This window comes from Schistocerca gregaria, unplaced genomic scaffold (genome assembly GCF_023897955.1).
Source record: "Schistocerca gregaria isolate iqSchGreg1 unplaced genomic scaffold, iqSchGreg1.2 ptg000351l, whole genome shotgun sequence".
Lineage (NCBI taxonomy): Eukaryota > Metazoa > Arthropoda > Insecta > Orthoptera > Acrididae > Schistocerca > Schistocerca gregaria.
Genome location: NW_026061811.1, coordinates 2,823,886 through 2,833,759, shown reverse-complemented (window position 1 = coordinate 2,833,759; position 9,874 = coordinate 2,823,886).

The following is a 9,874-nucleotide window of genomic DNA, read 5'->3' as shown; positions in this document are numbered from 1 at the left end:
CTTAGAAGCTTCATCTGTGTTGTAATATGGTGCTTTTAGTATCTGCGCATACCGCATCACGCGACATAGCCTTGCAGACGATAAGTACAACCGATTCAGAGAGAAGAGCGGCCAATGTGACGATCTGGCTTTAAGTCGATTAGATAAATGACGAAAACGGACGGATTTCTCAGGTTTTTACTACATATGAACACTTTTCACATTCTCCCGTGCAACTCGGCTGCTATTCCTCCTTTCATGCAGAATCTTAAGGTAATAGCTCATGTCCAAGGCACCAACGCCAGCTAAAAAGTCAATAATCAGTACCTCAAACTTGAATTGTACTACTTCTTACTGGCTATTACATCAACTTAGAAGCTTCATATGTGTTCTACCATGGTGCTTTTAGTGTCTCCGCATACCGCATCACGCGACATAGCTTTGCAGACTATAAGTACAACCGTTTCAGAGAGAAGAGCGGCCAATGTGACGATCTGGCTTTAAGTCGATTCGATAACAAATGACGAAAACGGACGGATTTCTCAGCTTTTTACTACATATGAATACTTTTCACATTCTCCCGTGCAACTCGGCTGCTAGTCCTCCTTTAATGCAGAATTTTAAGGTCCTAGCTCATGTCCAAGGCACCAAAGCCAGCTAAAAAGTCAATAATCGATACCTCAAACTTGAATTGTACTACTTCTTACTGGCTATTACATCAACTTAGAAGCTTCATCTGTGTTCTACCATGGTGCTTTTAGTGTCTCCGCATACCGTAGCACGCGACATAGCTTTGAAGACGATAAGTACAACCGTTTCAGAGAGAAGAGCGGCCAATGTGACGATCTGGCTTTAAGTCGATTCGATAACAAATGACGAAAACGGACGGATTTCTCAGGTTTTTACTACATATGAACACTTTTCACATTCTCCCGTGCAACTCGGCTGCTAATCCTCCTTTCATGCAGATTCTTAAGGTCCTAGCTCATGTCCAAGGCATCAAAGCCAGCTTAAAAGTCAATAATCAATACCTAAAACTTGAATTGTACTACTTCTTACTGGCTATTACATCAACTTAGAAGCTTCATCTGTGTTCTGCTATGGTGATTTTATTGTCTCCGCATACCGCAGCACGCGACATAGCTTTGCAGACGATAAGTACTACCGTTTCAGAGAGAAGAGCGGCCAATGTGACGATCTGGCTTTAAGTCGATTCGATAACAAATGACGAAAACGGACGGATTTCTCAGGTTTTTACTACATATGAACACTTTTCACATTGTCCCGTGCAATTCGCCTGCTAGTCCTCCTTTTGATGCAGAATCGTAAGGTCGTAGCTCATGTCCAAGGCACCAAAGCCAGCTAAAAAATCAATAATCGATACCTAAAACTTGAATTGTACTACTTCTTACTGGCTATTACATCAACTTAGAAGCTTCATCTGTGTTCTACTATGGTGCTTTTAGTGTCTCCGCATACCGCAGCACGCGACATAGCTTTGAAGACGATAAGTACAACCGTTTCAGAGAGAAGAGCGGCCAATGTGACGATCTGGCTTTAAGTCGATTCGATAACAAATGACGAAAACGGACGGATTTCTCAGGTTTTTACTACATATGAACACTTTTCATATTGGCCCATGCAACTCGGCAGCTAGTCCTCTTTTCATGCAGAATCTTAAAGTCCTAGCTCATGTCCAAGGCACCAAATCCATCTAAGAAATCGATAATCGATACCTTAAACTTGAATTGTACTACTTCTTACTGGCTATTACATCATCATAGAAGCTTCATATGTGTTCTACTATGGTGCTTTTAGTGTCTCCGCATACCGCAGCACGCGACATAGCTTTGCAGACGATAAGTACAACCGTTTCAGAGAGAAGAGCGGCCAATGTGACGATCTGGCTTTAAGTCGATTCGATAACAAATGACGAAAACGGACGGATTTCTCAGGTTTTTACTACATATGAACACTTTTCACATTCTCCCGTGCAACTCGGCTGCTACTCCTCCTTTCATCCAGAATCTTAAGGTCCAAGCTCATCTCCAAGGCACCAAAGCCAGCTAAAAAGTCAATAATCGATACCTAAAACTTGAACTGTCCTACTTATTACTGGCTATTACATCATCTTAGAAGCTTCATATGTGTTCTACTATGGTGCTTTTAGTGTCTCCGCATACCGCAGCACGCGACATAGCTTTGCAGACGATAAGTACAACAGTTTCAGAGAGAAGAGCGGCCAATGTGACGATCTGGCTTTAAGTCGATTCGATAACAAATGACGAAAACGAACGGATTTCTCAGGTTTTTACTACATATGAACACTTTACACATTGTCCCGTGCAACTCGGCTGCTAGTCCTCCTGCATGTAAAATCTTAAGTTCCTAGCTCATGTCCAAGGCACCAAACAAGGGTAAAAAGTCAATAACCGATTCCTAAAACTTGAATTGTACTATTTCTTACTGGCTATTACGTCATCTTAGAAGCTACATCTGTGTTCTACTATGGTGCTTTTAGTGTCTCCGAATACCGCAGTACGCGACATAGCTTTGCAGACGATAAATACAACCGTTTCACAGAGCAGAGCGGCCAATGTGACGATTTGGCTTTAAGTCGATTCGATAAAAATGACGAAAACGGACGGATTTCTCAGGTTTTTACTCTATTTGAACACTTTTCACATTCTCCCGTGCAGCTCGGCTGCTTGTCCTCCTTTCATGCACAATCTTATGGTCCTAGCTCATGTCCAAGGCACCAAAGCCAGCTAAAAAGTCAATAATCGATACCTAAAACTTGAATTGTACTACTTCTTACTGGCTATTACATCAACTTAGAAGCTTCATCTGTGTTCTACTATGGTGCTTTTAGTGTCTCCGCATAGGGCAGCACGAGACATAGCATTGCAGACGATAAGTACAACCGTTTCAGAGAGAAGAGCGGCCAATGTGACGATCTGGCTTTAAGTCGATTCGATAACAAATGACGAAAACGGACGGATTTCTCAGGTTTTTACTACATATAAACACTTTTCACATTCTCCTGTGTAACTCGACTGCTAGTCCTCCTTTCATGCAGAATCTTAAGGTCCTAGCTCATGCCCAAGGCTCCAAAGCCAGCTAAAAAGTCAATAATCAGTAGCTAAAACTTGAATTGTACTACATCTTACTGGCTATTACATTAACTTAGAAGCTTCATCTGTGTTCTACTATGGTGCTTTTGGTGTCTCCGCATACCGCAGCATGCGACATAGCTTTGCAGACGATAAGTACAACCGTTTCGGAGGGAAGAGCCGCCAATGTGACGATCTGGCTTTAAGTCGATTCGATAACAAATGACGAAAACGGACGGATTTCTCAGGTTTTTACTACATATGAATACTTTTCACATACTCCCGTGCAACTCGGCTGCTAATCCTCCTTTCATGCAGATTCTTAAGGTCCTAGCTCATGTCCAAGGCATCAAAGCCAGCTTAAAAGTCAATAATCAATACCTAAACTTGAATTGTACTACTTCTTACTGGCTATTACATCAAATTAGAAGCTTCATCTGTGTTCTACTGTGGTGGTTTTAGTGTCTCCGCCTACCGCAGCATACGACATAGCTTTGCAGACGATAAGTACAACCGTTTCAGAGAGAAGAGCGGCCAATGTGTCGATCTGGCTTTAAGTCGATTTGATAACAAATGACGGAAACGGACGGATTTCTCAGGTTTTTACTACATATGAACACTTTTCACATTCTCCCGTGCAACTCGTCTGCTAGTCCTCCTTTCATGCAGAATCTTAAGGTCCTAGCTCATGTCCAAGGCACCAAAGCCAGCTAAAAAGTCAATAATCGATACCTAAAACTTGAATTGTACTACTTCTTACTGGCTATTACATCAACTTAGAAGCTTCATCTGTGTTGTAATATGGTGCTTTTAGTATCTGCGCATACCGCATCACGCGACATAGCCTTGCAGACGATAAGTACAACCGATTCAGAGAGAAGAGCGGCCAATGTGACGATCTGGCTTTAAGTCGATTAGATAAATGACGAAAACGGACGGATTTCTCAGGTTTTTACTACATATGAACACTTTTCACATTCTCCCGTGCAACTCGGCTGCTATTCCTCCTTTCATGCAGAATCTTAAGGTAATAGCTCATGTCCAAGGCACCAACGCCAGCTAAAAAGTCAATAATCAGTACCTCAAACTTGAATTGTACTACTTCTTACTGGCTATTACATCAACTTAGAAGCTTCATATGTGTTCTACCATGGTGCTTTTAGTGTCTCCGCATACCGCATCACGCGACATAGCTTTGCAGACTATAAGTACAACCGTTTCAGAGAGAAGAGCGGCCAATGTGACGATCTGGCTTTAAGTCGATTCGATAACAAATGACGAAAACGGACGGATTTCTCAGCTTTTTACTACATATGAATACTTTTCACATTCTCCCGTGCAACTCGGCTGCTAGTCCTCCTTTAATGCAGAATTTTAAGGTCCTAGCTCATGTCCAAGGCACCAAAGCCAGCTAAAAAGTCAATAATCGATACCTCAAACTTGAATTGTACTACTTCTTACTGGCTATTACATCAACTTAGAAGCTTCATCTGTGTTCTACCATGGTGCTTTTAGTGTCTCCGCATACCGTAGCACGCGACATAGCTTTGAAGACGATAAGTACAACCGTTTCAGAGAGAAGAGCGGCCAATGTGACGATCTGGCTTTAAGTCGATTCGATAACAAATGACGAAAACGGACGGATTTCTCAGGTTTTTACTACATATGAACACTTTTCACATTCTCCCGTGCAACTCGGCTGCTAATCCTCCTTTCATGCAGATTCTTAAGGTCCTAGCTCATGTCCAAGGCATCAAAGCCAGCTTAAAAGTCAATAATCAATACCTAAAACTTGAATTGTACTACTTCTTACTGGCTATTACATCAACTTAGAAGCTTCATCTGTGTTCTGCTATGGTGATTTTATTGTCTCCGCATACCGCAGCACGCGACATAGCTTTGCAGACGATAAGTACTACCGTTTCAGAGAGAAGAGCGGCCAATGTGACGATCTGGCTTTAAGTCGATTCGATAACAAATGACGAAAACGGACGGATTTCTCAGGTTTTTACTACATATGAACACTTTTCACATTGTCCCGTGCAATTCGCCTGCTAGTCCTCCTTTTGATGCAGAATCGTAAGGTCGTAGCTCATGTCCAAGGCACCAAAGCCAGCTAAAAAATCAATAATCGATACCTAAAACTTGAATTGTACTACTTCTTACTGGCTATTACATCAACTTAGAAGCTTCATCTGTGTTCTACTATGGTGCTTTTAGTGTCTCCGCATACCGCAGCACGCGACATAGCTTTGAAGACGATAAGTACAACCGTTTCAGAGAGAAGAGCGGCCAATGTGACGATCTGGCTTTAAGTCGATTCGATAACAAATGACGAAAACGGACGGATTTCTCAGGTTTTTACTACATATGAATACTTTTCACATTCTCCCGTGCAACTCGGCTGCTAGTCCTCCTTTCATGCAGAATCTTAAGGTCCTAGCTCATGTCCAAGGCACCAAAGCCAGCTAAAAAATCAATAATCGATACCTAAAACTTGAATTGTACTACTTTTTACTGGCTATTACATCAAATTAGAAGCATCATCTGTGTTCAATTGTGGTGGTTTTAGTGTCTTAGACTACCGCAGCATACGACATAGCTTTGCAGACGATAAGTACAACCGTTTCAGAGAGAAGAGCGGCCAATGTGACGATCTGGCTTTAAGTCGATTCGATAACAAATGACGAAAACGGACGGATTTCTCAGGTTTTTACTACATATGAACACTTTTCACATTGTCCCGTGCAACTCGGCTGCTAGTCCTCCTTTCATGCAGAATCTTAAGGTCCTAGCTCATGTCCAAGGCACCAAAGCCAGCTAAGAAGTCTATAATCGATACCTAAAACTTGAATTGCACTACTTCTTACTGGCTATTACATCAACTTAGAAGCTTCATCTGTGTTCTACTATGGTGCTTTTAGTGTCTCTGCATACCGCAGCACGCGACATAGCTTTGCAGACGATAAGTACAACCGTTTCAGAGAGAAGAGCGGCCAATGTGACGATCTGGCTTTAAGTCGATTCGATAACAAATGACGAAAACGGACGGATTTTTCAGGTTTACTACATATGAACACTTTTCACATTCTCCCGTGCAACTCGGCTGCTAGTCCTCCTTCCAAGCAGAATCTTAAGGTCCTAGCTCATGTCCAAGGGACCAAAGCCAGCTAAAAAGTCAATAATCGATACCTCAAACTTGAATTGTTCTACTTCTTACTGGCTATTACATCATCATAGAAGCTTCATCTGTGTTCTACTATGTTGCTTTTAGTGTCTCCGCATACCGCAGCACGCAACATAGCTTTGCAGACGATAAGTACAACCGTTTCAGAGAGAAGAGCGGCCAAGTGACGATCTGGCTTTAAGGCGATTCGATATCAAATGACGAAAACGGACGGATTTCTCAGGTTTTTACTACATATGAACACTTTTCATATTGTCCCGTGCAACTCGGCTGCTAGTCCTCCTTTCATGCAGAATCTTAAGGTCCTGGCTCATGTCCAAGGCACCAAATCCATCTAAGAAGTCAATAATCGATACCTAAAACTTGAATTGTACTACTTCTTACGGGCTATTACATCGACATAGAAGCATCATATGTGTTCTAGTATGGTGATTTTATTGTCTCCGCATACCGCAGCACGCGACATAGCTTTGCAGACGATAAGTACAACCGTTTCAGAGATAAGAGCGGCCAATGTGACGATCTGGCTTTAAGTCGGTTAGATAACAAATGACGAAAACCGACGGATTTCTCAGGTTTTTACTACATATGAACACTTTTTACATTCTACCCTGCAATTCGGCTGCTAGTCCTCCTTTCATGCAGAATCTTAAGGTCCTAGCTCATGTCCAAGGCACCAAAGCCAGCTAAAAAGTCAATAATCGATTCCTAAAACTTGAATTGTACTACTTCTTACTGGCTATTACATCATCTTAGAAGCTTCATCTGTGTTCTACTATGGTGCTTTTAGTGTCTCCTCATACCGCAGCACGCGACAAAGCTTTCCAGACGATAAGTACAACCGTTTCAGAGAGAAGAGCAGCCAATGTGACGATCTGGCTTTAAGTCGATTTGATAACAAATGACGAAAACGGACGGATTTCTCAGGTTTTTACTACATATGAACACATTTCACATTCTCCCGTACAACGCGGCTGCTAGTCCTCCTTTCATGCAGAATCTTAAGGTCCTAGCTCATGTCCAAGGCACCAAAGCCAGCTAAAAAGTCAATAATCAATACCTAAAACTTGAATTGTACTACTTCTTACTGGCTATCACATCAACTTAGAAGCTTCATCTGTGTTGTACTATGGTGCTTTTAGTGTCTCCGCATACCGCAGCACGCGACACAGCTTTGAAGACGATAAGTACAACCGTTACAGAGAGAAGAGCGGCCAATGTGACGATCTGGCTTTAAGTCGATTCGATAACAAATGACGAAAAGGGACGGATTTCTCAGGTTTTTACTCTATATGAACACTTTTCACATTGTCCCGTGCAACTCGGCTGCTAGTCCTCCTTTTGATGCAGAATCTTAAGATCCTAGCTCATGTTCAAGGCACCAAAGCCAGCTACAAAATCAATAATCATTACCTAAAACTTGAATTGTACTACTTCTTACTGGCTATTACATCAAATTAGAAGCTTCATCTGTGTTCTACTGTGGTGGTTTTAGTGTCTCCGCCTACCGCAGCATACGACATAGCTTTGCAGACGATAAGTACAACCGTTTCAGAGAGAAGAGCGGCCAATATGACGATCTGGCTTTAAGTCGATTCGATAACAAATGACGAAAACGGACGGATTTCTCAGGTTTTTACTACATATGAACACTTTTCACATTCTCCCGTGCACTCGGCTGCTAGTCCTCCTTTCATGCAGAATGTTAAGGTCCTAGCTCATGTCCAAGGCACCAAAGCCAGCCAAAAAGTCAATAATCGATACCTAAAACTTGAATTGTACTACTTCTTACTGGCTATTACATCAACTTAGAAGCTTAATCTGTGTTCTACTATGGTGCTTTCAGTGTCTCCGCATACCGCAGCACGCGACATAGCTTTGCAGACGATAAGTACAACCGTTTCAGAGAGAAGAGCGGCCAAGTGACGATCTGGCTTTAAGGCGATTCGATAACAAATGACGAAAACGGACGGATTTCTCAGGTTTTTACTACATATGAACACTTTTCATATTGGCCCATGCAACTCGGCAGCTAGTCCTCTTTTCATGCAGAATCTTAAAGTCCTAGCTCATGTCCAAGGCACCAAATCCATCTAAGAAATCGATAATCGATACCTTAAACTTGAATTGTACTACTTCTTACTGGCTATTACATCATCATAGAAGCTTCATATGTGTTCTACTATGGTGCTTTTAGTGTCTCCGCATACCGCAGCACGCGACATAGCTTTGCAGACGATAAGTACAACCGTTTCAGAGAGAAGAGCGGCCAATGTGACGATCTGGCTTTAAGTCGATTCGATAACAAATGACGAAAACGGACGGATTTCTCAGGTTTTTACTACATATGAACACTTTTCACATTCTCCCGTGCAACTCGGCTGCTACTCCTCCTTTCATCCAGAATCTTAAGGTCCAAGCTCATCTCCAAGGCACCAAAGCCAGCTAAAAAGTCAATAATCGATACCTAAAACTTGAACTGTCCTACTTATTACTGGCTATTACATCATCTTAGAAGCTTCATATGTGTTCTACTATGGTGCTTTTAGTGTCTCCGCATACCGCAGCACGCGACATAGCTTTGCAGACGATAAGTACAACAGTTTCAGAGAGAAGAGCGACCAATGTGACGATCTGGCTTTAAGTCGATTCGATAACAAATGACGAAAACGAACGGATTTCTCAGGTTTTTACTACATATGAACACTTTACACATTGTCCCGTGCAACTCGGCTGCTAGTCCTCCTGCATGTAAAATCTTAAGTTCCTAGCTCATGTCCAAGGCACCAAACAAGGGTAAAAAGTCAATAACCGATTCCTAAAACTTGAATTGTACTATTTCTTACTGGCTATTACGTCATCTTAGAAGCTACATCTGTGTTCTACTATGGTGCTTTTAGTGTCTCCGAATACCGCAGTACGCGACATAGCTTTGCAGACGATAAATACAACCGTTTCACAGAGCAGAGCGGCCAATGTGACGATTTGGCTTTAAGTCGATTCGATAAAAATGACGAAAACGGACGGATTTCTCAGGTTTTTACTCTATTTGAACACTTTTCACATTCTCCCGTGCAGCTCGGCTGCTTGTCCTCCTTTCATGCACAATCTTATGGTCCTAGCTCATGTCCAAGGCACCAAAGCCAGCTAAAAAGTCAATAATCGATACCTAAAACTTGAATTGTACTACTTCTTACTGGCTATTACATCAACTTAGAAGCTTCATCTGTGTTCTACTATGGTGCTTTTAGTGTCTCCGCATAGGGCAGCACGAGACATAGCATTGCAGACGATAAGTACAACCGTTTCAGAGAGAAGAGCGGCCAATGTGACGATCTGGCTTTAAGTCGATTCGATAACAAATGACGAAAACGGACGGATTTCTCAGGTTTTTACTACATATAAACACTTTTCACATTCTCCTGTGTAACTCGACTGCTAGTCCTCCTTTCATGCAGAATCTTAAGGTCCTAGCTCATGCCCAAGGCTCCAAAGCCAGCTAAAAAGTCAATAATCAGTAGCTAAAACTTGAATTGTACTACATCTTACTGGCTATTACATCAACTTAGAAGTTTCATCTGTGTTCTACTATGGT